The sequence below is a fragment of the Meleagris gallopavo genome, chromosome 30 (genome assembly GCF_000146605.3).
Source record: "Meleagris gallopavo isolate NT-WF06-2002-E0010 breed Aviagen turkey brand Nicholas breeding stock chromosome 30, Turkey_5.1, whole genome shotgun sequence".
NCBI lineage: Eukaryota > Metazoa > Chordata > Aves > Galliformes > Phasianidae > Meleagris > Meleagris gallopavo.
Window position 1 is genome coordinate 4,161,041 of NC_015040.2, and position 12,617 is coordinate 4,173,657.

Genomic DNA, 12,617 nt, shown 5'->3' on the forward strand with positions numbered 1-12,617 from the left:
ATCAAAAGCCTAATTAAAATTAAAACGAAGGCTCAGATTTTGCAATTTCATCTGCTTTTCCAGTGATGCGATGCAAATGGGAGAGAATACAATACCTGGAATGAAGCAGAGAGGCTGCACACAAGGCAACACATTTAGAGGCAGAGGGTCTGTTGGGGCTGTGCTGGTAGCACGTCGGGCTCCCCAGGGCACAGAGCAGAGTGAGCTGGATTCCCCCGTCATTCAGCTGTTGTGCTTGCCTTCAGTGTCTGAAGCTATAGCCCCAGCTCTTGTCCTTAGGTCCCAGGCCTTGCAGAGAGCTTGGTCCTATACCAGCAGCCTTCTTGCTTCTGCGTGGCCCTGAATGCACCCAGTGTCCTGCTGTAGCTGCTGGCTGGCACAAGGCACCTGCTGGGGTCAGCTAACTTCCCACCAGGGACATCTCCCCACTCTGAGGGCAGACCCAGCAGCAGGGAATTCCTTAACAATTCAACAGGGTCTCTCTGTGAACCAAGTCACTTCTCAGAGCTCAGCCCAAGCCTGCAGCCCTCTCCCTAGGTTTGAGCACTGCACAGCCTTGGAAGCTGTGTTCTGCCCGCCAAAGCTCCCTACAGACATCCAAGACAAACAGAGAAACAGAAATAACCTACAAGCTCCGAGCACCGCCTAATTACTCCCAACAGCTTCCTTTCTTTAGGAGTAGACACAATATTTCCTTTCCTCCCTACTTCCCAGGGCAGCTTAGAGGATTAATTAATATTGGATACACGTTTGGGTCTGACACAGTTCATAAACAGTTAGTATTAATCATATTGGAGTTGCTCAGCTCTGGTTTAGCACAGCCCTATCAGCCACTCTCACATCTCAGTGCTGATCAGCTGCACCGCCTCAGCCCAGGACCAGCCATCGGGATCTGCCCTCTGGGGGCAAACAGACTTGCTCTGAGAACAATGTTTAGGGTGGAAGGCCACTCACTGGTTGCTCTCCATTACCTCTGGAGAGACCTTGATGAGATGCTTTGCTTGAACAGGACTGATGCCACTATGCCCCATGTACTGACAGGGATTGGGTGAAAAATGGTATTTGCTTGGCAGTTTAGTTACGTGGTTCATCTTGCAAAAAACTAGTAATAGGAAAAAGTAAAACTGAGTGAGGTACACAACAGATAAGGTAAAACTGCGACACATTTACCCCACTCTTCCCCTGCAGTGAGATGGAATAAGCTGACTTTCCCCAGCTATAGATAGACCGAGGCATGTCCTATATCCTGCCTGCAGAGCCAAGCAATGCTGGCTCAGCATTAGGCTGGCAACCCTCCAAAATTGGATTTCCAATTAATAGCGTCGACTCATCACAGAGAAGAGGCAGATCAGGTCTTAGTTGAAGGTCAGGGAAATTCAGGCAGCGCGGGACAGATTTACACCACTGAAGTTCCCAAATCACCTGCAGCACACAGGAGAGAAGCTGTGCCCGGTGCGTGAGCCTCCTGCCCAGCAAGGGGGATGGTGGCTTCGGGAGAACTCAGTGTGACTGATCCCAAACCTAAAGCCCACCAGTGCTGCAGGGACAAAGCGCTCTTTCCCCACACCACAGTGCGATGGAAGGGCAGTTTTACCCTCCACAAGCAGAAGCAGACACCGGCAGGACTGAAGGTGAAAAGAGCCGCGGGGGCATTTAGACAAGCTTAAGGAGACGGCACCAAACCTCTCTCCGTGATGGAGGGCTAAGATCACCCAGATGCCCTTAAAACATTTCCCATATGGGGTGGAGTCCTGGGAAATGAGGGCACAACTCGAACCACCCACCATTTGCATTACAGCATTTCCCATTCTCCTGTTTGGGCAAAGGTTCAAGATTTGAAGTCGGAGGGGAGAAGGGGGAGGAGGAGGTGTTTTATTTATAACTGCACATTCGTTTGATTAAGAGCCGTTTCTGAAAGATTTGCCTGAAACAACGCGAAGGGAAGGGTGGAGCAGCGAGGGACAGGAATCGTGCAGCACAGTTCAATGCACGGAGCGCTGCAGAGGGCTGGGATCTGCCTGCACCCCCAGCCCCTGCTGCAGTAGCTGAGCAGAGCTCGTTTCCAACCAGAAGACACAGCAGCGCCCAGAAGATGCTTTCTTTTCACGCACCCCCTGAGGTCAGGAGCCATTGTTCTGGAAAGATGGGATCCCTCAGACGTTGGTTTCACTCCAGGGTTGGAGAATGGCTAAATTTCCCAATGAAATGACCAAAAACCCAGCTGCTGAGACTGCCCAGACTTCTCCCTCTGCTCAGGGCTGCTGCAGCCTTGCAGGACAGCGTGATCACCTCACGGATATTTTTCCATCATAAATTCACACATCAAAAAAATCAATTAGCTACCAGTGTTGTTGATTATAAATTAGCTATTTACATAATTAATTATTATATCTTTAATAAATGGTATGCAGGAGAGGAAGCTGGCAAAATATAGCCATTCTTCTGGCATCATCAATTATTTGGAAGGGAAGGCAATTACACTAAATCTTCCTTCCTCCTACCTCTCTTGTCAAGGGAAATACCTCCCCCTCCTTCTTCCGATTCGGAGCCTGGAACCGGGCCTCCAACATCACATTACTAAATTGCTTAAGCAGCATTTTAAACAACAAAAAGGGATATCATTAATTTTTTTTTTGTAAACATGAAAATCAATAAGCCGTCCTTCAGCTTCCCTGAGTGATTGGCCAGGGCTGCCTCTCTCCGAGTTAATTCAATTTTCAGTCTTACTCAGAGTAACCGAGGCTTCAAAAAATAATCAGGCTGATCTCCCAGGCCCACGTGAGGCTTCGTCGAGGAATTCCTTTCATTGAATTAGATATCCTGCCCTTTCTGAAGGAAGGTACATTTCTGTCATTATTTGGGGACGGACCCTGATCAATAAATCCTTGCTGATGCTTACAGCTGTGCTGTGCAGTTTTGATTCTTTGCATGTATGTGTACAGTGACCTGGAAACCAACTGCTGGATGGAGAATCCATTGACTTGGGCTGCATGGGTGAATTGAACAGACCGTCCTTTCTGACAGCTACGCTTCAAGTGTTTCTCTGATGCGGGACCAGCCTGTGTGCCTTTCCTCCTGCCATGGAGGAGCTGCAAGGGATCCAGGTGTGACACTGACAGGAGCTGCACCAATATCTCAGAGAGGGGCAGGTGGAAAACAGGCCGTTCCTTTACAACAGCTTATAAAATCCAGTGGGAAATGATCACTCATCTGAAGTTTTGTAGGAGAATTAAACAAATATAAATCAGCTGTGGACATACTGACGTCAGCTACCACATTAGGTCGTGTAGCACAGAGGGAGATTCCTGTTCCATTCACTGAGATTATAGGCTAATTCATCAGTTTCATCTCATTACAGCCATCCACCCCAGGGCATGAAAGATACTGTGGCTATTAACTGGATGACTAGCACTGCCCCAGTTTCCAGATAAGCTGGAACAGAAGTGAAGGTGGCTTCCCACAGGGGCAGGTGCTGGGAACAGCAAAGCAGTGGCCCGGTTACTGGCTGCTTTATCCCCATGGGAGATTTCTCCCTCAATACACAGCTGTGTGTTTTCAAAAGGCTGTGCGTTTATACAGAGCCCAGTCATAACAGAGCAAATTTGAACATCCACTGTACCACCATAAACAACACTCGGTTTGAAACATTTTCTCCATCTTTCAAGATTATTGCAGCATCTGTTGATCACATTAAGTTGTAAGTGTGCTGTCTCCATGGAGACTGCAGAGTCTCCCTGGGTTTCCAGTTACTGTGTGTGGTTTCAACTAAAAGCAGAGTCACCCAATGAGTCAATCTCTATTCCATATAATGAAAGCAAAGGAAGTCACTGGGCTGACTGTTAGTTATGTTGGATAATGAAGCTAGATTTATCACTAGAATTTCTCAAAGAGACACTGGTATGGGAGTGATGTCTCTGATGGGGATTGGCGTAAGGTTTTGTTGAAAGGCTGTCCTTAAAAACAGTAGGCATACATCTTCCTTAAAGAAACGTCCACTCGTCCATTGGAAAGCTCTCCCCTAGAATTTGCAGAACAACCATGAAATAACCAGAAACTATCTCGCGAAACAGCCGCAGATAAAAGCCACTCTTCAAGTGGAAGAAAGATCACAGCGAAAACCTCGCTCACTTTTAATCAGCCTTGGGGCTCCTTGCAAGAAAGGTAAGGAATATGTTTTTTGTAAAGGAACGGGGCTGAATTCAAGAGCTCTCAGCCAGCATGCGAAGTGACAACAGCAATGAGGAAACTCAGTTAATTTGGCTCGCAGACTTCATTCTGTCAAATGATTGGAAGAGCTTTTAATTCTTGTAAAGGAGCAAAACCATCATAACATCTGAATTCATATCCTACAGAAGGCAAATTAAACACCAAGTAATGACAAAAAATGAATCACCTCTTATGTAGCTGTGTTATAAATGAATAAACACTCTTTCCTCCCAAGCTATGAAGGCAACAGAAGCTGACCAGTCTTCACAACCTCTACACACAGGGATTTGATTCATGCAGCTCTCCTGCGGAGAGAGGGGAATCTGAACTGATGAAAGAAGAATCTCAGTTCCTTACTGCACTCATGTTTCCAGGCAGGTCATCATCTTTTTCACTTCTTTTCCCCATTCTTGCCAAACCTTTCTCTGCACCTTCCACCTGCAGCCTCTGTATGATTTGGACAATTGGACCCGTGAGGTCACCACTGCCCAGGTATGAACACAGCCAGAAAGGCCATGATCCAGACAATCACAGCCTTTCCAGGTGACTGCTGCCACACTCTCCTGGTCGGTGGTGTTGCATAGGTGTTGCAGGAAACAGGAGCATTGATTGCTTCAGAGAAACAGTGAGCAGACAATACTGCCTCAGAAAATTTCAGCTCGGTACCCTCATGCTTGTGGACAAAGCAAGCAGACTCTGTGTCGTCATCTGAAGCCACACGACCCAGCACTCTCATTTCCATCCTTCCATATGGTCCCAGCAGGACACCTGGCTTCATCTTCCTTTCGCAGAGACTGCCCTTCCCCTCGTCCCTCCCATTTTGAAGGCACGGAAATGGAGGTGCTACGCAGCCTTGAGTGGTGCAAGCAGAAGTGCCACTACCCTGCATCTATTTAGAACAGGGCACAGCAGCTGTGTGATTCATCAGTCTGAGACATCTTGCCCTTGAACTGGCGTGAATGTCAGCAGCGGTCACTGGACTCATCTGAAACTACGCTCTCTATAATAACAATATTTCATGCTTTCCACCTCATTTATACCCAACTCTTTCCAAAATAACACCAAGCGAAGAACTCAACAGCATTGCTTGCCACAAGATGAGGGGCCCTTTAAGGGGTGCTGAGATTTGCTGTGCTTACAGGCAGACCAAACCCCTGAGATGATTGAGTGTGGCATCCCAAAAGGAGAGGAGGGAACACAAATAAACACACTGTTCTGCTCCAAATGAAAGAGCTGCTGGATTTAATGTGACAGGGCCTGGGATGCTTCATTTGACACAGACTGGCAGCAGTCTGGTGATTGGCAAGCACTTGGAATAACCGCTCTCTGTACTGTCATAACATCGCAAGATCATCTGCAGAGCAGCCCAGCCAGCCCCAAGCAAAGTGTGGGATCTGCTGGGCCGTGGATAGAAATGAAATAAGTTCAGTGTCTCAGGACTCTCCACTGACAAGAATTGGAAGGAGGCAACCCGAGGGTCCGGATCACACACACCTGTCTGAGCTCTTGAACGCTGTCAAGGTTTTCCTATCTCTGGGAAGAGCAATTCCTAGGCCATTCAGAACAACAGCCTTGTCGCTTCTCGTGTTTATCCACAAACAGGAAATCCTAAAGGAGGCAAGAAAAAGAAGTTTAAGCAAACCGCCCTCAATATTACGCTGCAGAGAACTGACTCTGCCCTACCAGACTGCAGTTGGGTTTTCACAGCCTTGTGCTGCAGCCTCGCTTTGTTTCCAGTACCACGGAATCACAGAATCACCAAGGTTGGAAAAGACCTACAAGATCACTCAGTCCAACCATCAAGGTACCACCAGCAAAGCTAACAGCACTTCACTGCCCAGGAGGGTCCTGAAAGAAGGCAGCTTCTATAGCAAAGAGCCAGCTCTCCCTTAGCAGCCTTGGCCAACAAGTCAGAGGTGCTGCAGAGAAGAGGGTCAGGGCTGTCTCATCTTGGCAGCCTAAGGCATAGTCCTAGTTAGGTACAAGCAAGGAGTTGGACTTAGCTGCTGCAAAAGCTGTTCTACCGCAAGGACACGAGCAAGAAAAAAAGCTCTACTATGGGAGCTCCCAGTCACGGGCTCACTTGGGCAACACAGCCACCAGCAGAAGTCTCAACCCTGCCATGAGCTGCGCATTCCTTTCTCACAGAGGAGTAGGACAAAGGCAAACCTTCCCCCGAATGCCATTACAGCATCCCTATTCAAACCTAGCAACACCCCAGTGATCTTATCTGATGAGACTCAGAGGCAGACCAGTTATCACTTCTGGGAATAACAGATGTACCTTTTTCTAAAGCACTCAGCTATCAGAAGTCAGCAAATAGCTCGTGTTTCTATAAAAAATGCCACCCTTACAGAGTTGTGCAGTGCAATACCAAAGCTGTTATGCCTAGGCTGCTGGGCTTCAGATGGGATGTCTGCACACACTTTCAGATAGATGTGTCTGTTGCTGAGATTAAAACACAGCTATACTCCTCATTGCCTGTTAGCAAAACACCACACCTTCCATTCTTAATTACACTGTAGTTGCTGAGCCGAGTTGGTTGTGAGAAGCGTGATGTGAGAGCTGTTCTGAGCCCGGGCATTGCCTCCTGCTGCAGCTCTGCTGGGCGTTGCTTTCCTCTTCCTCTGGCTGCGACAGCAGAGCAGCTGTTTGGGTGGGAGAGCATTTGTGCCTGAGCAGCGGTGTGGTTCAGTTGTTGCCCAGGCTGTGTTTATGGTTTTTAAGGCTCTAAGCTGGCAGCGGCAGAAGAGGGTGGTTGAAAAAGCTGTGTCTGGTTCCCGAATCACATTCAGTTTGCAGTGTTGGGAAATTATGTTTCAAAACAGCCAGGCACTGGCTTCCTCCTAGGTTAATCCACACTGCTCCTGCCTTGTGTGTTTTGGAATATTAACAACGCTGCAGCAGCAATGCAGTGGCTGCGAATCCTTCCTGCTAACTGCTCTTACAAGAAAGAAAATTATGAGGCCCTTCTGCACGTTGGTTACCTATGGCTACACCAGCTCCACATCTTACTGAAATTAGAAGGAAAAAAAAGTGCAACATGTCCAAAAAAGAGGACTTGACAATCTGCCTGTGGATTATTTTCTTAGCCCATGAGACACCTTCGTTTCCTCTGACTGAAGTCTTCCAAGCCAATGGTGTTAAGAGTACCAGGAAAAACATTGGTTCCTGTTACTTAAAGATAACTAATTTTTTTTTAAAGGGCAGCTGGTGAAACCTACAACCCCAGTTGCTAAAATCAGCATCATCTGTTATTTCCCATACCATCACAAAATGTTCCATTTTATCTGAGCTAAAAACAGCTTTTCTCTGCTGGAAGCATGCAAATATCATTCCTTCATAAAGAAGCCACCAGATGGGAACCTAATAACTGTAGACTCTAATTCTCATTGCCTGGAGTTGCTAAAAGCACCAAAGTTTGAAAATCCTTGTTTATACCCTGCTTATTCAGTGGTTTAAATATGTTTCCATGCTCGAGCATCTGGTCTGCAGCCAGGCTGTTTCCCTATTCGGGACATGGGACAAAACGCCCAGTTCTTTTCTGGCTCTCTTTGGATCGTTCTGCAAAAAGGAGATTTACATGGCATAATTGCTCTGAAGGTGAGCTGGTGGGAGTGCATCAACTCCACAAAAGCTGCCCTTTCTCCCTATGCTTATTTTACTTGCTGTTCCCTTTTTTTGGAATATAAAGTCCATCCCCCCACACCAAGATGCCTGTGAAGCGAAGCAGACATTCTTCTGCTCTTGTGAAAGTATGTGGGAGAGAAAATTTTATTGGAGTTTTATGGATGCCTAAATGGCTCTGCTGTAGGAGGGAAAGAAAAAGAGCACAGAAAGGAGATGGACAGCAAAACACAAAGCAAGAATGATACCCCTCTGTGCTCAAAAATGTAAACAGGGGAATACAGAACCCAGAAACAGCAGAAGAAATAAATTCTTCACGGATCCATTTATAACCAGAACAAGTGTTTGCTGTGCAGGGAATAAAAGCAGGCACTGACAGGGCAGCTTTCACTTGTTAACTCTAACTAACCTCCAGAGCTTTCAGCATTCTGGTACAGGCTGGGCATGCCTTTGTGTGCAAGCAGCTTTCAGCAGCCTGCTGCTGTGCCAGACTTCACTTTGTCCCCAGCTCCTGGCCATGAAAGCCTCACCTTTGTTCCACTGCATCCTTTAGGCAAGGATGGTCTCCTCCATGCCTGCACAGAACTCAGCACAGACCCCTGCAGAGGTGCACAACGGGCTGCTAGGAACATTGCTCAGCGTGCTCAATCCAAGCAAAGAGAGCTCTCCTCCTGCCAGGACTGTCTGCAGAGCGCACGCTGATGTCCATAGTGCTGCTGGCCCTAAATTCCACTGACAAGGCCGCAGCAGGATTTCAGCCTGCCACCATCTCCTCTTCAGCTACCTGCTGCCTCCTCACTCCCAAGATCCTGATTTAGACCTTTAGGAGATTAATCCAGAAAGAGAGGCTTGAGACTACATCTAGCCAGTAAATGATAATTAAAACCTGCTAAATCTATCATCAGCCTCAGCATCCTAGGGGTACAGAGAAGAAAGAAGGGGAAGCAGGGAGGGAGGGAGGAAAGCATTTCAGACTCACATCTAACCTGTTTTCCAGATGAGTTTTTCAATGATCAGATTCAATCTACTGTAAAAACTTCCCAGGGAGAGAAACCCTCAGTGCATGAACCAAAAATGTAATGATCTGGGAAATGTATTCCTCTTAAGGGGAAAGAAAACTGTGGTTTCACCTCTGTGCACCCACCTTTAAAACTACACAGATTTCTGTGCTAGAGAAGGGGAGGCTCAGTGACAGAGCTGTACACAGGGCAGCTAATGGCACAAAGACCAGCTCCCCAAACGCTGCCCTTGGAGTGGCTGCCAACTGCACCATCCCAGTGTCTGCCTGCTGCACTCCCCCTGAAATTAAGCACCATTACGGACTGTACCAGAAAAAGACTGGCTTAAAGGCATGGCTTAATAAGCCTGCAGCAAATTTTGTCATCATTAGCTAACACATTTTTACATATTTTTGCCATTTGTAGAAGTGTCCACTCCTTTGGTGACTTTTATTAAGTGCCTGTCGTCAGTGGCTTCCTGCGGCAATCAGTTTCACAGTAATTACACCGTATTTTAAGAAGCACTTCTCTTTTTATCAGTTTATGCAGTTCGGGCTACACCTGTGCTTCCAACTTTTGTTAAAAGGTCCCTGATCAAAGCAGCTGTGCACCAAGAATCCCCAGGTGGCCACACCAGCCCCTGGAAGTCCCTGCCTCCTTTAGCAGAGTGCTTCCCTGGGGCTGCAGAGCTCAGCGTCACTGCATGGAAATGCTGCCCACAGGGTAAATGCTGTAGCTGCAGTGGCCAGACTCACGCTGGAGGTCTAGATTTCATAGGAGCAATGCAAGCAGAGTTCATCATTGATGCCCTGGACTGGAACAGCTACCAGCTCAAACAGCAGGAGCTCACAGGCATGTGAGCTGCCATGCAAGGAGGACAGAAAAGGGAAAGGAGGCACGATGACCCAGCTGGTGCCTGGGCCCTAGGGTACGTGCTGGTGCACAAAAGCAAATCACACAGCCACCTTGGTCAGTTTGAAACACCACTCGAGAAGTGACTCCTTCCTAACTTCACAACTACGTTGTAGCAAAACTTCACCTCTGTAATTACGAAATGCAGCATGCTAACCGTGTTAGATTCACCTGTTCCTAACTGCCAGAACAGGCAGCAGAGGAGAAGGGTCTCAGTCATTCTATCAAATGCTTTTGGTGTAACAGAGTGAGAGAAGTCTTCAATCTCTACCCTGAAGCTCTGAAAACATGCAGGGAGCAGGCTGGTGGGGAGGTGAGGGGTTTTCACATAATTCCCAGCAAATCCCTAATCTGATTCTGTGGCTGCTGATACACACTCCCTATTGCTCTTCCCCTACCTGGTCCCAAAGACTTGTGCTCGGGTCAGTCTAACCTCACACAGCATTTGACATCAGAGCAAAGAGGACTGCGTGCTGCAGCCCAGGACTACACGAATACAACCAGGATTTAAGGAGATTCTCTACCATCCTGAGAGGGTGGCATGCGGAGAACTGGGGCTTCAGTGCCCAATCCCACTCAGCCTCAGTCCTCCGCACGACGGAGCTGACCCAGTTCATAAATGATGCACTCTTCCTCCTGTATCCAAATGCCACTGTATCATTTAGCACTCCCCATGGGCTAATTTTCTCCCCCAGGGACAGTAGATTAGATCCCACAATTTCTCCCTCCCCCTGAGTTTTCAAAAGGTCTTTCAACTGTAATAAACTCAGGTATTTATATATCAATCTGCCTTACCTGGAGCACATGATATTAGAGGCCCGGGTCATAGCAACATCATTATAGTGCATTTTAAAAGAGAGCAATGGGAATAGATAGATAAACAGTTCTTCCTGTGCGGTGCCCTTTCTATTTGTATGCTGAAGCTTAGAACAGCTCCTTGCCTTGGACACACCTCCAGAAATACAGTATTTCTCACCAGAGCTGAAAACATCAAGGTAAGCAGCAACGGATCCTCTGGAGCTAAACAAACTCTTCTCCCCTTTAAATTACAGACACTCGCACATCACCTTGGCTCCTGTCTTCTGCCGCTTCCTCCTGCTCCTTAATCCCTTGAAGATGTTACACATCTGCAGTCACTGCTTTTCAGAGCATTTGTGCTGCATTCTATATTGCCAAGGATGGTATAATGCGAGGGAAAAAAGAGGTCACAGCCTGGCTGCCCCTGGGAGCAGCACCACCCCCTTCCATATTCTGCGCTGCAGCACCTCAGCTCCAAGCAATTGGCTCAAAGACACGGGGGCAGATTATTTTATTTATGCACTTGCTTAACATTTTGCTGGACCGGTTGCCTGAACTGGGCCAAAAAAGAACTCCAAACACTTGCAGAACTCCTTGCTACAACATCTGAGATCCATTTACCCAGTTCCTGAACAAAACAGAACAAGCAGTACGTGCTTCTGACTGAAGAGAACACCAAACCACATAACAGGACTCAGAAGGGCTCACTCACAGCAAGCAGGTCGGGCCGCTTACTGCAATAAGGGTATTTCACTGCTGTATTCACAGGCTAATCGAAAATTCCTCTCGCATTAGGTGATGTACAAACATGCTCCAAAAGGTTTATGATAAAGGATACAAACACACACACAAACGTCTCGAGGCATCCAGCACACATCACGGCTTAGGTGGCCTGACACCCTGCCCGGGGCTCTGGCCACACTTTCCCACGTGTATTACAGACCAGCTGTGTGGTGACCAGCTTTCACCTCCAAATTCCTACTCACCACAGCTTTCATACTGGTTTATAAAGGCATTTTAATGCAGCGACTTGCCTCTGAGGAAGAAAGTGCCTGGCGTTTGTTTAAGTGTCTTTATTAGACCTGAAACAAATACTGCATCATTTAACTTTGAGGCTTTTGTTGCTGGTATCAGTTGTGTTCTGCAAATCACAGACTCAAGACTGCATCTAACCCCTAATAAGCAAGCAAACTGCTATTCGTCCACCTCCCTGCTTTCCCCTAGCTGCTGTTATCTCTGTGTGAGACTGGGAATTGAAGGAAAGAATGACCCAGTGATTGTCTAAATCAGCCCAGCTCTAATTTACTGGAATATGGTTTGAGCAGCTAATGTAACACCTACTGTGAGAAAGATGGAGCTATCTCCAGGACTTCTGTAGGCTAGGAACATTCACTTAAATGGCATTGTCTGGCTGCACTCACTGGAGGGCCCGCCATACCGCAGAGAGCAGTTAACCCTTGGAATGGGAAATTAGGTCAAAAGAGCCAAGCTTTCAATTGCAATTGGAAAAGTTAACTTTCTGCAGAAAATTGGGTGTCCTGTTTGCCTCTGACACTTTCTCCACTCCTCATGTAGCAAATAGCTTGAGCAATTACAGCAAGCAGGTAAACAGACAGTAGCAAAGGCATCCTCGGGATGCCCTCTGTCTGGCAGGAGCTTTCCCCACTTCCCCAGCCTTGCCGATACAGTTACACAATGTTTCCCAGGGCTGGATTAAGCAGCTGGTCTCTTCCTAGATAGAAAGGATTTTTTTTTCCCCCTTCAAAATACTGGATTGAGTCACAACAGAAGTCAGCACTTTCCCCGGCCCTGGCACAGAATTGGGCTACCCCAGCAACCACCTCCACCTCTGTCCTTCAGCTCCTCACAGGGAGGTGCAAATAGCAGCTCCTCCCTCACCTGCTGTCAGAAGCATTTCAAGGAAAATTCTGGGTTTTGTCCTGAGAAGGACCTCATGACTGCAGCACCTGAGGGGACAGAGAGACACTCATCACAAATGCTTCAGATTCAAGGTCAGTTTGGATTGTTAAGTCACCATTCGCATAATTCCATATGAGACAAATACTGTTTGGGCTT

The 12,617-nt window shown here is 47.4% G+C and overlaps 1 long non-coding RNA gene across 2 annotated transcripts in view; it reads right to left on the reverse strand.

The window, feature by feature from the left end:
* Nucleotides 1–3,373: 3,373 nt before the first annotated feature.
* The window catches only part of LOC109363740, a 13,281-nt gene continuing 4,037 nt past the window's right edge, over nt 3,374–12,617 (reverse strand). The window contains exons 3-4 of one of the 2 annotated variants that reach the window (XR_002109568.1): nt 5,701–5,814; nt 3,374–5,600 (exon numbers count right to left, since the gene is read on the reverse strand). This is a non-coding gene — a long non-coding RNA (uncharacterized LOC109363740). Of the gene's footprint in view, nt 5,815–12,617 lie in introns of both variants that reach the window. The other variant, XR_002109565.1, reaches the window with a different exon arrangement.